Below are 15,367 nucleotides of genomic sequence, written 5' to 3'. Positions count from 1 at the left end.
ACATGTGGGCGTGTATGTACACTTATGTAATAATCTCCAGAATTATCTTACACCCCCGTATCTGCCTTCTACATTTGCAGTTTCTTTTATTTTCCTCTAGTCTTGGAGAAGCAGAATTCTACTCCCCGCCTCTGTGGTTAACTAGCTTTGCGACTTGAAGCAAGTCACTTAATTTTTCTAACCTTCTATTTGCTACTAGTTGATCCGTGAATTTCTTTTCAGCATTAAGATTTTGTTGTGACTTTAGTTTTCTAGAATTTTTATTTGTTTGGCAAATTTATTCATTTACCAGATTTTTTTGAGTACATACTATATGCCAGCAGACAGTATGCCAGCTCTTGGCCAAACAACATTGTTCAGACCCTCAGGGAGCTCATACTTTTGGGGGGAACAGGGAGATTCCTTAAATAATTACTGAATTACAGTTGAGATCAGTGTTGCGGTGGGGTTTATAGTAGAGATCCCAATCATGTGAATATATGAGTGTGTGTGCCAGGGAAGTGGCTGTGACTCATTCAAATTTAGCTGAGTTACAGTTCTCCCTCCCTTTTAATGTACTCAACATCCCCCAAGTTCTCTTCATTTCCTCTTTGGCTGATTTTGGTAACTTCTTAACTGGTTTTCCTTTTTGCTCTCAACTACTTCAAATCCACACTGTTGCTAGATTACCTATTTAAAATATAAATCAGATCTTCTCTCTTGTTTCCAAGACTTTCATTCAAGGATATTTCTTTTCTCCACCATGACATTCAAAGCCTTATAATGATTTGGTCCCTAATTTCTTGGGTAGCCTCACTTGTTCTCCTACTACTTCCTAAGAATTATCCATCAGGGATCTACAGCTAGGCAACTGTAATTAGAGAAAAATCTGGCTGAGCTAGAGTTTGGAAGTCATTCATTCTAATTTACTTCTTGAAGACAAAATGGACAAACTCTCCAAGAACAGTGGCATCTGGGAAATGTCTATACTAAGTAATGAGAAAAAACATTTGGAGAGATCAGAGGAATATAAGCTAGTGTAGCATCACCAAAGCCAAAGAAAATGGAATTTCAAGAAAGCGTGAACTATAGGGAGGGATCAAGGAGAAAGAAAACTGAGAAATGTATCCTGGATTTGTAGATATAGAGATTTTTTAAATCATTAATTGCAGGCACATAATGACACTTTATACTGTTTCCAAAAGAACAGTCATCTGAATAACACTCATTAAGAAAACATTATGAGAAGCATAATGTTACATGGGGAAAAAAATAACTCTACCTCTGGGATTAGGGGAAAAACCCTCTGTTTCTAGAATGAGTAGTCATTTTAAGATGTATTAATATAAATTATGACTGACTCAGTTATTAAACTTGAGAACTTGGAAGTTCTCAACTTTTTACCATCACATACAGTCTTTGTTAAATTTGTCATGCCTCCTCTAAATTTTCTATTAGATAACAAAAGGGGAAAAATGCAGGTAGGTTTGTTCCCGAAGTATCAGTAGAATGTAAATGATGGAGGACTTAGTTTTTGATGAGTTCTATAGAATCTGTGATCGAATAGTATGTTTGCTATATACACAGTTGATTGGAATATTTTTGTGTTAGATTGGGCTCAGGTAGAAGGTCATATCACTTTGGTTTTTAAAGATTTAACTGTTACAATTAGAAAAAACTGAGACCCCCCCCCCATTCATAATTAAAGACTAATAGAATATTTAAAGGCAGACTGATCATATGGTATCTCGTTCTCCTTAATGTGGCCAACAAGCAAAAATTTGCCCCCCTGATGAGCCTAGAGAATTACCTTGGTGGGTCATGGGAACAATTCTGTGATAAATCAAAATGAAATAAGACATGGTTCAGGTTTTATATAATTTGGTATAGAAAGACAGCATAGCCAGACTGTCTTGGTTTAAACTTGGCTTCATTACTTTCTAAGAGTAGGATCTTGGACAAATTATTTAACCTCTCATTTCTTCAGTTACAAAAGAGACATAATAATATTAGCTATCTTATATAGTGGTTGTTAGTATATATGAATATATATATGTAAGTGTATATATAGCTATATATCAGTATATATTTATATAAAATATATGAAGCTTAGAATAGTTCCTGGAACATATTAGTATTATATATGATTACAGGTTAGTGATTTTCTAGAAAAGCAGATTCACCGCAGTTTGTAAATTTCCCCATCATGGGGCTTCAACTCAGTTGACAGCATTGCGGCCACAGATTTGTCCTTAAAATAGGAAACAAGTGTATGTCTTGGAAGAAAGACGTCCAGGGACATGTAAAAGGTTAGGCACTATTATTTCCTAGATATAATTATGGTATTCATTTCTAATATAGATCAATGTAATTTCCTTGTGCATGGATTAATCTAGGGGATTAATCTCGCTTGTAGATGTACTTTTAAACATAGATGGCAAATATTCCTTGCATTTATTTCAGTGTATTGCTTTTCTAGACCTTTTTTGTTTTCAAAGAATTTCCTAGGTTTTTTAAACTCTCTTCTTTTGACAGCCCCACACTGCATCACATCAAACATATTAAAATGTACCCACAACCCATAACGTTATAATTTTTTTTTCTTTAAATATTTATTTATTTTTGGCTGCATTAGGTCTTAGCTGCAGCACATGGGCTCTCTGGTTGTGGCATGCGGGATCTTAGTTCCCCCACCAGGGATCAAACCCGCGTCCCCTGCACTGGAAGGCGGATTCCCAGCCACTGGACCACCAGGGAAGTCCTATAATTTATTTTTAAAATTGATTTCTGTTGAGCTGTAGTTGAATAATTAATATATGTTGTCGAGTTTTCTCTTTGGATTTTGGAATCCTGAGATCTCAGACATTTTCATTGTTTTGTAAAAACTCCTCAGCCATAGGCTATCTATCTTTATCCATTTAGTGGAAATAATGGCCCAAGTTCACATTTTATAAAAACCAAGATGGCTCAAATAGCAGTTCATCTTCAGCTCTGCCTTGACTCCACCCTTCTTTATGCTATGTGGTCAGTCGGGTACTTACTCTAGTTCTCTATGAAAACAGCTTTGCCCAAAGAAATTAAAGGTGGCAGTAGTACTTATCAGGAGAATTCACGTGCACCCTGAGACATGGCGGGGTCAGATTAAGTTAGAGGAATATACTGATAATCCTGGACATGCGAAGCCTAGTCTGCAATGTTTAGCTTGAGCTTTGCTTAGCTGTGCATACAAGCTGGACAGCAGGGACATTGGGTGGACTGGGATTTTGAAGACTGGCATTTATTTTAAGTAAATATTAAAGTAGAGGAACAAAGTTATGTTTTTACAACGTTAACAACTTTTCTCTTGACAGTAACTTCAAAGAGCGATAAAATACCATTTTAGCTATTCAGTCATTTATGTTAATCAGTTTCACTCACTCAGACATACACCTACACATAAAATGAGCAGTTTTTCTGTATCCATGGGTTTTAGTTTCTTGAGTCTTTCCCTTAATAAAGCATAAAACATGGCTTCTATCATCACAATTTGATTGCAGATGTGCTCTCAAAAGTCTCTTAAATTTGGAAGGAAAATAGTAAGATGAACACAGAACTGGTTGTTCGGAGCACCGCACGCAAGTCCTTGCTTTACCACTGCACGCCTGATTTCTCTAGGCAATTCACTATGTCTCTAATAGCTCTTCTCAGATGTAAAAGAGGAAGCTGAAATATATTATTTCAAAGGTACCTTACAGCTCCAAGACTCTAGTAATTGTAACAAACTTTTCTTAATCCCTGTTCATTTGGCAAATATTTATTGAGTGCTGCTCTGTGACAGGCACTGTTTTATGGCCAAGGAAAGGGTGATAGAACAGCAAGGGGCTGGATGGCTACTTTTGATTAGGGAATCAGAGATGGCCATTCTGCTGAGGCGACATTTACGCTGAGATCCGAAGTACAAGAATTCATCCCAGCGAAGAAGAAAATCACGAACAGGTTAGAAAGTACTTCAGAGCGTAAACTCCAGTGCCAGACTGACTGGATTTAGATCCAAGCTCTGCCATTTACTGACTGTAGGGCCCTAGGACAGTTTCCTTAACTTTTCTGAGTCTGTTTCCCCATCTGTAAAATGGGCTTTATTTGTGGTTTTATATATATATATATATATATATATATATATATATATATATATATATATATATATTCTTTTTAATTTTATTGAAGTATAGTTGATTTACAATGTTAATTTCTGCTGTACAGCAAAGTGATTTATATACACACACACACATTCTTTTTCATGTTCCTTTCCGTTATGGTTTATTACAGGATATTGAATATAGTTCTCTGTGTTATACAGTAAGACCTTGATGTTTATCCATCCTATATATAATAGTTTGCATCTGCTAATCCCAAACTCCCACTCCTTCCCTCCCCACCCTCTCTCCCCCTTGCCAACCACAAGTCTGTTTTCCATGTCCGTGAGTCTCTGTTTCATAGAATATGTTCATTTGTGTTGTATTTTATGTTCCGTATATGTGATATATGATATTTGTCTTTCTCTTTCTGACTTACTTCACTTAATATGATCATCTCTAGGTCCATCCATGTTGCTGCAAATGGCATTATTTCATTCTTTTTTATGACTGAGTGATATACCATTGTATATATGTACCACATCTCCTTTATCCATTCCTCTCTCGATGGACATTTAGGCTGCTTCCATGTCTTGGCTATTATGAATAGTGCTGCAGTGAACATTGAGGTGTGTGTATCTTTTTGGATTATGGTTTATTCCAGATATATGCCCAGGAGTGGGATTGCTGGGTCATATGTTAGCTCTATTTTTAGTTTTTTAAGGAACCTCCGTACTGTTCTCCATAGTGGCTGTATCAATTTACATTCCCACCAGCGGTGTAGGAGGGTTCCTTTTTCTCCACACCCTCTCCAGCATTTATTGTTTGTAGACTTTTTGATGATAGCCATTCTGACCGGTGTGAGGTGGTACCTCATTGTAGTTTTGATTTGCAGTTCTCTAACAATTAACAATGTTGAGCATATTTTCATGTGCTTTTTGGCCATATGTATGTCTTCTTTGGAGAAATGTCTGTTTAGATCTTCTGCCCATTTTTTGATTGGGTTGTTTGATTTGTTTGTTTTTTTTGACATAGGGCTGCATGAGCTGTTTGTATATTTTGGAGATTAATCCCTTGTCAGTCGCTTTGTTTGCAAATATTTTCTCCCATTCTGTAGGTTGTCTTTTCATTTTGTTTATGGTTTCCTTTGCTGTGCAGAAACTTTTAATTAGGTAGGTCCCGTTTGTTTATTTTTGTTTTTATTTTCATTACTATAGGAGGTGGAGCAAAAAAGATCTTGCTGTGATTTATGTCAAGGAGTGTTCTGCCTATGTTTTCCTCTAAGAGTTTTATGGTGTCTGGCCTTACATTTAGGTCTTTGATCCATTTTGAGTTTATTTTTGTGGATGGTGTTAGAGAATGTTCCCATTTCATTCTTTTACATGTAGCTGTCCAGTCTTCCCAGCACTACTTATTGAATATATGTACCATATCTTCTTTATCCATTCATCTGTCAATGGACATTTAGGTTGTTTCCGTGTCTTAGCTATTGTAAATAGTGCTGCCATGAACATAGGGATGCATGTATCTTTTCAAATTATAATTTTGTCTGGACATATGCCCAGGAGTGGGATTGTTGGATCATATGGCAACTCTATAAAATGGACTTAGTATTTACCTTATATAGAGATAAGAGGCTTAAGTGAGTTAAGACATGTAAAATGCATATACCTAGCAAGGACTCAGTAAGTGTTACTATTTTTCCCCCCAGGTAAACACCTAGTGCAAAGGCTCAGAGATGAGGATAAGCTTGGCATGTTCGAAAAATAGAGAATAGGTCTGTGTTTCTGGAACATGGTAGGAGATGATGATGTGAAGGGAGGCTGGGCTGGACTGTGTAGAATTCCCTTAATTAGAGTGAAGAGCTTAGACGGAGTTCTCAGCACAATGGAAAGCAGAAAGTAGTTGGGAGGTTTTAAGCCGGGGAGTGACGTTGTCTGATGCACATGTTTAGAAGATGGCAGTGGGCTGTCCTTGGGGAGAAGTGTGGAGGACTGTGGACCGGCCATTGGGGTGGTCCTGGGGAGGGGGATGGTGATATGGCCGGGGGTGGTGGAGGCAGAGTGCCCAGAGTGCCCAAGTGTTCTGAGCGCTTGAAATCATGTGGAGGAGACACGTGAGGGAGAGAGTGAACCAGAACGGTGCACAAGGTCCAGGCCTAAATCTCCACCACTAGCCCTGCCGCCTCCCGCCCCCCCCGCTCCATTGCTCTGTGTGCCTGGTGGTCTTTTTTTTTTTTTTTAATTTATTTTATTTTTAGCTGTGTTGGGTCTTCGTTTCTGTGCGAGGGCTTTCTCTAGTTGCGGCAAGTGGGGGCCACTCTTCATTGCGGTGCGCGGGCCTCTCACCATCGCGGCCTCTCTTGTTGCGGAGCACAGGCTCCAGACGCGCAGGCTCAGTAGTTGTGGCTCACGGGCCTAGTTGCTCCGCGGCATGTGGGATCTTCCCAGACCAGGGCTCGAACCCGTGTCCCCTGCATTAGCAGGCAGACTCTCAACCACTGCGCCACCAGGGAAGCCCCTGGTGGTCATTTTCATTTGTCCAGAAGTCTAACTTGCCCCCTCCCCCTGCCTCCCAGCCTTGCATCGACTCCTGTTCCTGCCGTCCTCCGCTCAGGCACCGTATACCTCCTCCTTCCTCAGCAATCCTCGTGATAAAAATCGGTGTCCAGTTCTGTTACTATTGCTTTATAATATTCTTCCAATCCTGAGTCTTCTTTAAAGTTTTTCCTACCATCACCCTACTTCAGACTCTTATTATCTTCTCCGAACAGCACAGTAACTTACCAACTGAAGTCTCTGCCTTAAGACTCCTCCCTCTCTGTTCCATATTGCATGTGAAATAGTGCATTGCACTTGTGTAGCACATTCTAATTTTAAAAGCGCTTTTATGTCTGCTACTTCATTCTCCTAAAAAACTATATCCTCTCTTCTGATGAGGAAGCTGGGGGCAGTGAGGCGCTATGACTTGTCCAAATCACAAAACTAGTAAGTGGTTGAACAGAGATCTGGTCCAGGGGGTTTTGTTTGTTTGTTTGTTTTTTTATTTATTTTTGTCTGTGTTGGGTCTTCGTTTCTGTGCGAGGGCTTTCTCTAGTTGCGGCAAGTGGGGGCCACTCTTCATCGCGGTGCGCGGGCCTCTCACTGTCGCGGCCTCTCTCGTTGCGGAGCACAGGCTCCAGACGCGCAGGCTCAGTAGTTGCGGCTCACGGGCCTAGTTGCTCCGTGGCATGTGGGATCTTCCCAGACCAGGGCTCGAACCCGTGTCCCCTGCACTGGCAGGCAGACTCTCAACCACTGCGCCACCAGGGAAGCCCCAGTTGTACTTCTTTATGTAACCCCAAAGCCCCTAACAGTGTTATACAGATTTCTGTTGAATAAGTATAGTAATTTGAAGATGCAGAGGTGAAATAAATGCCACTTGATTCTTTGAAAAAAATTAAGGCAATTATTTAGCTCTGATATCCTGGAATTTAAATACCCATTATTCTGGATAAGGTGAAAAGGGCAGGAACATGAAGTAAGAAATATGAAAAAAAATGGGAAAAGGTGAGGACAGGATTAAAACCTCCAAAATACCTTTGGAAATTAAGTCAGTGATTCACCTGCTGTTAAGAAAAGAACAGTGTATATCCTCTCATGCACGTCAGGCAGGAAAAAAAAGATTGAGAACAACTGCCAAGTGAATGAATAAACTCAAAACAAAATGTTTCATTGTGGAATAAGTAATTACTGTATCCTCACTTCATCACAGCTTGATTCTAGGTCAGGGCCAAGAGAAAATTTGAAAGCTTTTTCAAAGAATCAAATTTACATTGCTTCTGACAATGTATTTTTATATTTGCTATAAAAAGTATAAAGTAATTTTATACTTGCTATGCTGGGGACACTGGTTGTCTGCCCCCCACTTCCCAATTGTTTAGAAGTGGTGTGAAGTTGAAACTTTAGAAAGGTGTGTCCTGTATGTGTGTTGTATCAGATGCTGCAGATAATTCTCACTATCAGCCCTTCTTGGCCATTGGACCCAGACAGCCTCCCACCTTGAGTCAACAAACCTTTAGTCAATAGCACAGGCATAATGGCACCTCCTCTGAAAGGAATAAACAGGAAGAGTAAGTATGCAGTGGACTTAATTGTGGAGAGCAAACACCTACACTGCCATGGACTCTGTCACTCAGCCAAGCCCCTCCATGTGGCAGCATAAAACTCTTGGTAACAACAGAGTATCAACTGATTTACAGTCTCCAAAAGAATCTTCCTTCCCTCCACCCCCTTACCCACCTCCTGCCCATAGTGGGACTAACTGACTGTTGGTTGAAGTTTGGTTTTCTCTTCCTAAAGTTATGTTGGCCCAACGCTTGTCCCACTGATTTTTCTTTCCATTGTTCTTTCCCACGTTACAAGTCAGATGGAAATGTCTCTCATTTCTATAATGAGCAAAGATAAGGCACACCACTTGGACATCATCTCACAGAGGACTCATGCTATAAATTAAGATAAATGTGAAGACTTGACAGTATTCGTAGCTAACCCTCTAGAATAGTTAAAATGTTAACATAGAACTTACTAATAAAAGCTCTAATAAGGGAATTTGGTACATTCTGTCTAAACTGGAGATGGTTACATATGAAATACTGGTGGTATTGGAGAAAGTGCCCATAAAAAAATCACTTGAGTAGATTTTGGAAGGGAATGAGATTATTCATACACTGACTTTTATTGAGCACATCCGCTGTCATGGGCATGTACTGTGCATCAGATATATAGTGGGTGAACCGGAGAGACATGCTACCTACCCTCAGTGAGCTTATGTTTTTGTGGAAGGAAACAGACAAAAACACTATGCAAATAAATAATAATTACAATAATAGTCACAGGTAACAGTGTTTATTAGGTGTCAGGCACTGTTCTAACCAAATTACATATATTCATCTAATCCTAACAACAACCCCATAAGTTGGGTAATGTTATCCCAAATTTACAAATGAGGAAAGAGACACATGTAGGTTAAGTAACTTATACAATGTCATGCAGCTAGTAATATAGAGAGCCAAGATTTAAACCTGGATACAAGGCTCAGAGTTTGAATTCTTGGCTTCTACACTGTAATTACAAAACGTAACAAGGGCCCTAGAGTGAAAAACAAGGTACTGAGTTGGAGAATACTGAAGAGAAAGGATGATGATTTTCTAGTAGGTTAAAAGTTTAGATTCTACTTTAGTAACTGCAGTGTTTTGTTTTGCATGTGTTAGAGATAGGCCCATGATGCTTAATTCAATATAACATTTCTGATTAACTTTATAAGCATTTTTTTTCTTTGTAGTTCATTGGAAGAAGGACTAATGGGATTCCTTTTAACATAGAATACCAGAAGTCAGGATGGACTAAAAATAATGAATATTGTAACTGAATGTCAGGGATTCAACTTTAGTTGAACCTACATCCTGTAATTAGTAATAAAGCAGATAATAAATTAGATGGAAAAATAAATAGCTTTTTTGTTGGGCATATGAAGATATAGCCCAACCTCTAGGCAGAAGGATCACTGATGGTCTCCCTAATGCTGTAATTCTTTGACTATTGCAGGAAAGAGGCCAGATGTGAGAGGGGACAGGTGAAAACTTCACTTGTGTCTTGTTTGGTGCCAATGCCTAGCACACAATGCCCAACACATAATAGACCCCCAGTGTGTATTTGTTGAGTGAATGAATATGAAGGATGAATTCTGTTTCTAATAATCTAGGTAAAGGAGGGGAGGGATGGAGCCCACACGAGTTTAATGTTTAATTATTTGAGGAAAAGCAATTACCCAGAATTAATCTAAACTGTACTAATAATCTATTTAATTTGAATTTAATAAATAGCAGTCCAGTTTGGAAACCACTTGAAAGCAGAGTGCATGTTAGTTTTGTGACTCACTATGCTTACTAGCCGGTGCTCTCTGTAAAAGAGGTTCTGGAAGAATGTACTTGTATTAACGATGTTATCCAGACTTAAGTCCTATATCAAATGTCCTACATCAAATGCCACTTCCCCTAGAAGACCTTTCCTAATGATAATGCTTTTTAGCTCCTAAACAGACAAAATCACTCCCCAAAATACATAATGCTTAACTCTTGTTCGTACCTTGTGCCAGCTTGTACCAGTCTGTGCATATCTCATGGAAATACTCCGTTAATTATGCCGGTTTGTACCTTTCCTATGGAAATAGTCTATTAATTATGATACATAATTTTCTTCCCCTTCACCCCATTATATAAGCTCCTTTAGGGCAGGGACTATCTTGCCTTTTATCTTGGCATTGTCTGAAGCACTTCCCACTGACAAAGAAAACAGTAAGTGCTTAGTAAATATTTGTTGGATCGAACTGAGCTGTTTACATATTCATTCAATTAACTGTTCTGGTTGTTCTCAGTCAGCTGAAAGATATGCAAGTCCGGTCCCTCACTACATCCTGTTGCCTAACCTAGGTAGGCAGATTGCAGCTACTTTCATTTCTTGTTGAGTGTTCCGGAAGTTCTTGTTTGTGTTGAATGGAAGTCAAACCTATTGAGTTTTCTGGCGAACGGGAAGTTGTTTACAGCTTCTGTTCTTCATTGGTGCTGCTGTTCAATGGGACCTGCCGGAGGATTGTACTGTACACCGAACAGTTTACGCTCAGCACTCATTTATTAATTGGCTTGCCATCAGGTGACTCGTCTACTGCTTGTCACTATTAAGTAAATGTGGGTGTCTGCATACTTCACATACCCTTCATGTCGGTACGATCTGTTTCAAATGGTAAGTATCCTACCATCTTATCTATGCATTTTAGCACCAACTAACAAGACTGTTTGGTCCCTCAAACAGATAAACAAGGAGCTATGAAATATAACTATGTTTTTTAAAAGAAAACTTTTGAAAAGAAACCCTGGTCATCGTCTTATTATTCTAGGGAAATTTGCTATCACCCTATGGAGGTAGAAAGGATACAATCACCCATCAACATTACTTATTCAGCAAAGACATATATTTTTTAAGGTTAAACATACTGTGTAATGAAACTTTGGTATATAATTCATTTTCAGGGAACTGATTTTAATTTAGTTGACCTAAGAGTATACCGGTTAAATACATTCCAAAAGAGTCACCTGAAGGAATGCCGCTTGTTACTCACAGGTAGGAGAGGCTTTCTTATCTTTCACATAGTATGTTGTTTACTTTTTCATAGAAATTATTTATGTAAAGTATATAGTTTGATGTTTAGTAATGGCTTTTTACTAATGAAAATTGTTTTTCTAGGTGTTAACACTGAGGTGAAATTACTCTCTCATCTCTAAGAAAAAGGTTTCAAATGAAACTGTTAAGAGTATTAGTATTCTCTCTCTGGGTGGCCAACCTGTTGCTATAGAATAAGACCAGCTTATTAAATGTTGTTTGTTTGGTTTGGATGAGGAAATGATACTGTTATCAGATTGCTAAGCTTCACAGAAGCATATACTCTCATCACTCTAAAATGTTTTTAAGTAACGTTATTCCATTAAAATGATACTCTCTCCTTGTTAGGTAACTAAAATACTACCCAAAAGGGCAAAAAGAAAAAGCAAAAATTACCCAGTGACCCATTGCTCTTCACATTTTTCTGAACATCCTTTTAGAAATCTCTACACAGAAATTTAAAGGCATTTTACATAAAAGAACTATTCATGCTTGCTATTCTGTTACTAACTTCATCATCTAGATAACATGCCATGAACATCTTTCTCTGTCAGCAAACATTAATCTATACACCAGTTGTAACAGTTATTGTAGTATTCCTTTATGCTTTATAATTTGCTGTATTCTCTTTTGATGAATATTTAGGTGGTTTTCAATTTTAGAATATTATCCACTCACATTTCAGTGGCCAGAAAGGTCCAGAAAGGCTGGTTGCTATGAGTGAATGGTGTCCATCCCATAAATATTCCAGTGACTTCTACTTATGTCATAAAGTTAAAATCTACATAGTTTTTAGATGACTCTTTCATGATTGACACATATATAGACATATATATGTATGTACACACACTCAAATAGCAACGACTCCTTGGTGATACAGCCCAGTAACCCCTTGTTCCCGCCACTCTGGAGCCTCCCCCAGCAGCCCATTCCTTATGCAGTTTTGCATTTAAACTCCCAGTCTTGGAAACTCTGGTTCCCAGTGTTTTTCCCACCTCCTTTCTTTCCCCTCTGGAAAACTGTGCAAATGCTGAATTTTTTTTTTTTTTGGCTGCGTTGGGTCTTCATTGCTGCACGTGGGCTTTCTCTAGTTGCGGCGAGCGGGGGCTACTCTTCGTTGCGGTGCGCGGGCTTCTCATTGCGGTGGCTTCTCTTGTTGTGGAGCACGGGCTCTAGGCGCACAGGCTTCAGTAGTTGTGGCTCGTGGGCTTAGTTGCTCCTCCGCCTGTGGGATCTTCCCGGACCAGGGCTTGAACCCGTGTCCCCTGCACTGGCAGGCAGATACCTAACCACTGCGCCACCAGGGAAGCCCAATAATTTGTTTTGATGTTTCCCCATTCTTGGCATACGTAGGTATTGATATTACATGTTAAATGAATGAGTGAGTTTTAGGTAAAACATAATTTACTGCTCGTTTATTTTTAAAACGGGTGTTTTGTTTCAAAGTGTTCATTCCAATTATATTATTTTCTGTTTTTTGGTTTTTCTATTTCAAGTATATAGTATTTCAAAACTTCTTTGGGTTATATCAGTTGCTCTAGGCTAATTTGCAGTTAAATCACCAATTGATCACTGTGTTTATCAGAAAGCGTATTCTGAATTCTAAAACTGACTTAAAGTGAACTTTGGAATACAACTGTAAGAGGGGGGCCTCCTTAAAGAAGTTTTAATAATTAGTACAGATGTACTTTTTGTGCTACTCAACGAGGCAGTTCATCAGTTTCCATAAGAAGTACAGTTTTGTTCAAGTTTCTTCATAAAGTTTCTTCTCACTAGCATTTGTGTTTGTTCCTTGTGTTACAGCTTGCACACTTCTGGTTTACAATATAAATTGTTACATACGTGTTCCACAAAAATCCTGTAAATTTTTTCAGGAAGCAGTTTTACAAGAGACAGTGCCTACACTTAGAAAGAAACCCTACATTAGGGTTGTAGGTTAAAAAGGGAATTGGGAAAACCATGTTGAAAAAAAAAATTCAGAAAATCAGCAGTAGAGGATTAGAGATAGGTCTGGCCAGGCAACTATATATCAAGATGTATCAAGATGAGTATTCTACTTTTTAAATGTTCTAATAATCATGATAAGGAAGTTATTGTTAAAGAAAATAGAATTAAATGCATTGGGGTTACCTCTGTATGTCTCTTCCTACCTGCTACTTCCTTCATTCTTCTCTCTCCATGAGAGCACTCAAGTTAGTCACCTTAATACCTTTGTTGTTGTAGAAAAGAAATCGTTTATTGTTTTGCTCTTTTGTGTATATTGTCTTCCTTTGAAGCAGGTGATATTCAGGGAGTAGAACCAAAGGATTTTTTCTGATCATTTGGGCAGGCTGGTTTTTATCCCTCTGTTTTTCTCTCTTTATTGTTTTATAGTTGAACTGAATCATCAGTTTTTTTATATCTTCAGGTTCACTTCCACTCAGAACTAGGATAAACATTTTTTAAATTGCCTCTCTCACTCAGAAATCAAATAGGCCTTGGGATGTTGAAAATTGTGTTATTAAAAAAAAAAAAAACCAATAGAGGGAGAAAGACAATAACTGATAGTTTATTTTCCTAAAGGATTTCCTGCAGCATTTTCACGTATGTCCTGCAGAGAGGTGGGAGATTGCTCTTGTCTTGTGTAGGTATTTCCGTGCATATGGATTGCCAACCACTTTGAACTTGAGATGACTGCCCCGAGAACTCTGGAATGTGAGATGTGTTTTTGAGACCCCAGCATCCTTTCTTTCTCAATGTCTAGGGTATTTGGGGAAGACATTTCCAGAGCTGTCCTGGGGCCTTCTTGCTGTGGGCCTGGCAGCTTCTACTGTGTACAGCGGGGCGTAGGAATATGGTGCTCAAGCAAGAAGGGACTCAGATGCCTGGGTTTGGATTTGGTTTTAAACCTGCCTAGAGCAGTGACTGCAGTGGAGAGAAGAACTTGACCTCACGGTTGTCCGTATGCTAATCCTGGAACCAGTGAATATGTTACTTTTTATGGGGAAAGGGACTTTGCAGATGTGGTTAAGGAAAAGACCTTATGATGGGAAGATTTGCTGGGTTGTCTGAGTTGGCCCAGTGCAATCACAAAGGCCCTTAGAAGAGGGAGGCAGGAGGGTCAGAGAAGGAGCTATCATGACAGAAGGAGAGGTCAGAGTAATGCAAGAAGAGGCCCCCAGCTGAGGGATACAAGTGGCCTCTAGAAGCCAGAAGGGTGAGGAAGCTGATTCTGTCCTGGAGGGAACGCAGCCTTGCTGACCCCTTGATTTTAGCCCAGTGAGACCCATTTTGGACTTCTGGCCTCCAGAACTGTAAGATAATAAATTTGTGTTGTTTTAAGCCACTAAGTCTGTGGTAATTTGTTACAGCAGTAGGAAACTTATGTAGTGACCTTGGGTAAATTCCTTAAACTTTAAGCCTATGTTTCTCCATCTTTTTTTTTTTTTTTTCGTAATAACTTCTTTGAGATATATTTTTGCATATCATAAAATTCCCCCATTTCAAGTGTACAATTTAGTGATGCTCGGTAACTTTTCTGAGTGGTGTAACCATCACCAAATCAGTTTTGGAACGTGTTTTTACACCTCCCATAAGACCCCTCATGTCTACTTTACAGTTAACCCAACCTCCAGGCAGCCATTAATCTACCGTCTTTATAAATCTTCCTTTTTTTGATATTGTGTAGAAATAGAATCATACAGTATGTGGTGTCCTGTGTCTTTTTTTTTTTTTCCCCACTTTGACTAATATTCCTTTATGTCTAACAGACGTTATAGCAGCACCTTCCTCCTAGGATTGTTGTGAGGATTAAATCAGATTGTGAGTTCAGAGTGCTTTGCATAGTGTCCAACACATCGTAAGTGTTCAATAAATGTTCTTTTTCTACTGCTTCTACTACTTATTATTCTTTCTGTTGCTTTTTTCAGATTCCTGAAAAAATTCACAAAAATATATTTTGACACACAGTGCTATTGTTGCTTTTTATTTATGTTGTGAGTAATGTAAATCTAATTTATGTGTTAAATTGATTTTGGAGGGTGATGTCAGAACCTAAATACCATGCTTACTTTTTTTTTTTTTTTTAAATTAAGAGGTTGG

The 15,367-nt window shown here is 38.7% G+C and overlaps 1 protein-coding gene across 5 annotated transcripts in view; it reads left to right on the top strand.

Moving 5' to 3' along the window:
- The window catches only part of FAM13A (family with sequence similarity 13 member A), a 343,034-nt gene that overhangs the window by 69,396 nt on the left and 258,271 nt on the right, over positions 1–15,367 (top strand). The window lies entirely within an intron of this gene.

This window comes from Balaenoptera musculus, chromosome 5 (genome assembly GCF_009873245.2).
Source record: "Balaenoptera musculus isolate JJ_BM4_2016_0621 chromosome 5, mBalMus1.pri.v3, whole genome shotgun sequence".
NCBI classification, from domain to species: domain Eukaryota; kingdom Metazoa; phylum Chordata; class Mammalia; order Artiodactyla; family Balaenopteridae; genus Balaenoptera; species Balaenoptera musculus.
Note: the sequence above shows the minus strand (reverse complement) of the source record. Positions and strands in the feature narration are given on the sequence as shown.